The sequence below is a fragment of the Octopus bimaculoides genome, chromosome 9 (genome assembly GCF_001194135.2).
Source record: "Octopus bimaculoides isolate UCB-OBI-ISO-001 chromosome 9, ASM119413v2, whole genome shotgun sequence".
Classification (NCBI taxonomy): domain Eukaryota; kingdom Metazoa; phylum Mollusca; class Cephalopoda; order Octopoda; family Octopodidae; genus Octopus; species Octopus bimaculoides.
The window spans coordinates 7,990,825-7,995,404 of NC_068989.1; the positions used below are offsets into that span (position 1 = coordinate 7,990,825).

The window sequence follows — 4,580 nt, forward strand, 5'->3', positions numbered from 1 at the left end:
TGGGAAGGGGGGGGGGATTTGTTAGTGTCACTACGTCTGCGTCACCCAACGCGGCTTGGCTACCATGGCAACCAGTGTTGGTTTGTTTACGTTCCCGTACTTAGCGTTTCGGCAAAAAAAAGGGCCGGTATCTAAATACGTGACTTAAAAAAAAAAAAAAAAATCAAAGTAATCGGATCAATTAAATCTGATTAAATCTCTTCAAGGCGGTGCCCCAGCATGGCCGTAATCCAATGATTGAAGCAAATAAAAGATAAGAGAAGAGACGCTTAAAACAAATAGATCCAAAGAAATTACGCTTTTTTTTCTTTTTCAGCGCGCTAGTTAATTAATTTCCGACGCTATTGTACATGAATGCCATTAAGGAATAACAAAAGTAAAAGAAAAGTAAGCGTTAACTGCATGGCATGAGAAGCATTTGGTTTGGTCATGTTTGGAATACTTAAAATGATCGGAACGGTGACGTTTGGAACGTTTCTAAGAGACAGACAAGTCATAGTTGGAACGCTTGTATAAAGGCAGAATAATGTTATTCTTCTGTTAATCCACAGTTGAACGAAGGGTGTTTTAATTTAAAAAATTATTTTTTCTGGCATCTTTAAACTGCGTGACGGTCTATAAAATGTCTCACGTTGGTAGGAAGGCTATATATGTCGATGTATGATAAGCATTTTATTTATTTGTTAAGAATTAACACTATTGATAGTTTTATTGCTATAAAACGCGGTGCTGCGAGCAAGCAGAATGGTTTACCACGCCGGATAAAATGCTTTAGCGGCATTTATTACGGCTTTACATTTTCAGTTCAAATAACATCGATGCCGATAAAAAAAAAAAAAATTTTTAAGCACCAGTTGAGCACAGGGATCGATATAATAAAATTTCATGTCTTTGTACCTTTAAAAAAAAAAATAAATATTTCGCGTGAGGACCGGATAATACAGTTGTCTACCCATGACACGCTTTAAAATCTACGCATGTAGTTCCAAGTTGACACTAGATGTCATGGTTGTAGCGAAAAGTAATTTGAAAGGTGAGTATTCCTTTCTTTCGTTGTTATTCGTTTTCACCTTTTTTTCTGTTGATTTCTATAAATAGTTGTTACAATGTTTCATTAATAACAATAATAGTAATTCATAACAAAGACCGATGTTTTTATACCACATGTATATGACATAAAAAAAAGCGACTTTGACGTAAATTAGGGTATGTTTAGTGCATCTGAGTGCTGCTTGATTTGCCCGAAATAACTGCCAGGTCTTTCTCAAATGACTCCGATTGATTAAAAAAGAGAACACCTTTAGGTAATGTAGTGATAGATATCTCTAGACATGATGGTTACGGCTGAAATTCCGTTTAAGGGACAAAAAAGAAAAGCAAAAAAAGGTGTTACTTTTCTATTTCTTTTGAATGAACCTGGTGGTGACGTGGTTTTCCTAATACTAACTTAGAAATTTCCCAACATCTCGAGACTAAATTATTTTTTTACGGCATTTGAAGTTTAGTTACACTTTGTTTATTTTGCTGTAATCACTGCCAAACCTACAGTATGTTTCCATATATGGAAATAAAAGGTGTACATTAAAAAGGATGTATTATCTGCAGAGTAAAATGAATAAAAACGGTATACTATACATGGTGAGGTTCTTAACATACACAGCCATAAAATGTGTGTAAAAATTGGCGAGTTACAAAAGCTGATAAAAGACAGCAACTACTTGAAAACTCTAGGATTGAAAAGGAAACGTGTCCACCTGAATATCACTTCGTGACTTTGGACAAGTAGAAGCGGAAAGATATTGTTATTGTAGGAGTGGAGCAGTACATGCGCCCTTTAAAGGAATAGAGGCTCTTTAATGCGTTCCTCTCACATACATATCTATCAATCTATCTATCTATCTATGTTACAGCGGCGGTAAAGAATACGCACCCGCCGCTAACCCCAACCGTCGAAAACGGGTGGTGTGCATATTCTTTACCTTCACCTATGTTACATTGTATTATAGTTATTTATTAAGTATTTCTGTGTCATTAAAATATCAGTTTACATTTTATTATCTGTTAGTTTAATTTATTTCGTATAAATTATATTTTCCTCTATAAATGTCATTCTCCATATCCCGTATAATTAGATAAGATTTTTTTAATGCGGCATTCAAACATGTACATTAAAATATCCACCTCGTCTTCCCTTTCTGTGTTATGGTCGATATTTTGTAATAATAAGTCGTAAATGATTTGATTCCTCAGTTTATATCTCAATATTTCTTTACTTCTTTTTGTTTACTTGTAATTCAACGATAGTTTTGTAACCGCGATGTCCCTTCATTGCAATAGTCAAATCCCGTCCGTGTTTTAAACCGTGTAATAAAGCAACATTTACTGAGATACCGCTTTTACTCCATTAGTCACTCACGAATAAACACTAGCCTGACTGCTGCGGCCATGAACTTTTGTTGTCAGTCCCACAACAAGCCTAATCGAACACAATTCATAACTACCTCACCCTTTTTGTCATTGTGTACGTTGATACTATTTAATGCGTTCTAAAGTGTTCGCTGTTGACAAAAGAGAGAAACTTGAGTTACCTCTGGGTGTATGCCAGTAGTGTTCGCATGTGTATGTATGTGCCCATCATCAGTGTCTGTTCCAATCTCTCTTTCTGTCTACTGAACGCGCGCTTTTACCATTCCCTTTCCACAGCATAATTTTTTTTTACACCACAGGAAACTGTTAACATTTTAATATATTTTAATATATATATTTTATGTGTGTGTCCGTGTGTATGTATCCTCATCAGTTAACGTCCGTTTTCTTTGATGGCAAGGGTTGGACGGATTAACCAGAGCTGACAAGGTGTAGGCTCCAATTGTCTGTTTTGGCAGGCTTTCTACAGCTGGACACCCTTCCTAATGCCATCCACTTAACAAGGTGTATTAGATGCTTTTTACGTGGCACCAGCACGGGTGCTTTTTTTAAAAATTTAGATCCAATACAGATGCTTCTTGAGTGGCACCAGCACTAGTGGGGTTGCCAATATGCATATACAGGGTGTGGTGAATAGACTGTCGTCTAAATTACACAAACATGAAAAGAACACTGACATCTCATTTTAACTGATATATTTACCAAAATTACATAAAAATTTCTTGAAATACTAAAGAGTAAATTTATTCAATAAAATCGCCATTGGTTTCAAACACAACCTCAAGACGACTTAATAAACTCCTGCAACTCTTCTGGATTGTCTCCTTGTTTAAGTTTGTCAATGCTGCCATAATTGTTGCCCTTAGTTCATCTTTGGTGTTACAAGGAAGGCTGTACCAGATTCCAGTTTGATTTGGCATGATTTCTATGGCTGGATGCCCTTCCTAATGTAAACCACTCCAAGAGTGTAATGAGTGATTTTACATGCCAGTGGCACAGGTGTCATTTGAGTGATACCAGTATCTGCCACGACTGTGATTTTACTTCTTCTCAAGCATGATATAATACCAAAGGTCTCGGTCATTTGACATTTGCCTTTGTGAGTCCTAACACTTAAAAGGAGCTTTTCACATGCCACCAGCATTGACCACTTTGCCTCTGTGAGGTGCTTTAAGCAAAGACGAACTGGAAATGTGAAATGTTAAAAAGCATTGATATTTTAATATTTCGGCTGTTTCATAATTTTCTCCTGATGACATAAATAATATTTGATGGTGGATATGCAATATATTCACAACACCTACACATTATACACATGTATGTTCTCAATGAAATCCATTCATTCATTTTATGTCATGTAAAGAAAATTCTAAAGATTTTATAAAATAATTTTAACATTTTGAAAGGTAATCATTTAAAACAAGCCAACCAAGTTATTCTTAGGTCCACCTTAAGAAGATAGCTAAATATGCAAGAAAAAAAAAACCCCAAAAGAATTTGAATATCAACAAAGTAAAGTATTCAAGTGTGAATGTTCATGCAAAGGGCAGGTACAAATCCTCTGCACAAGTTAATCAAACTAGACTACCTTCCATTCGACACACATTCAAATATATTATTGATAAACACAACTATATACTCAGTCACACCTGTGCATATACACAGTTATAAATGCGTGTATATACATACATGTCCACATATACCTATGTACACACACTGACGCACACACATATAAAATACATCTACCTATACACATACAAATCTCTCAAGACATAGACACTACACTAAGTAAACACATTTAGCAGCATAAATATCATACACCTCCTATCTGTGCCGGTGCTCAAAATGTATGTTAAATGAATATGTATATATATATATATATATACTCTTTTACTTGTTTCAGTCATTTGACTGCGGCCATGCTGGAGCACTGCCTTTAGTCGAGCAAATCGATCCCAGGACTTATTCTTTGGAAGCCTAGTATTCCATCAGTCTCTTTTGCCGAACTGCTAAGTTACGGGGACGTAAACACACCAGCATCGGTTGTCAAGCGATGGGGGGACAAACACAGACACACATGCATATATATATATATATACACATATACGACGGGCTTCTTTCAGTTTCCGTCTACCAAATCCACTCACTTGACT

At 35.9% G+C, this 4,580-nt stretch overlaps 1 protein-coding gene across 1 annotated transcript in view; it reads left to right on the forward strand.

Annotated features, from left to right (window-relative positions):
* The first annotated feature begins 488 nt into the window (after positions 1 to 488).
* Positions 489 to 4,580, forward strand: part of LOC106868142 (uncharacterized) — a 23,331-nt gene continuing 19,239 nt past the window's right edge. The window contains exon 1 of the mRNA XM_014913272.2: positions 489 to 1,033. The gene's annotated coding sequence lies outside the window, so the exon portion shown is untranslated. The remainder of the gene's footprint in view (positions 1,034 to 4,580) is intronic.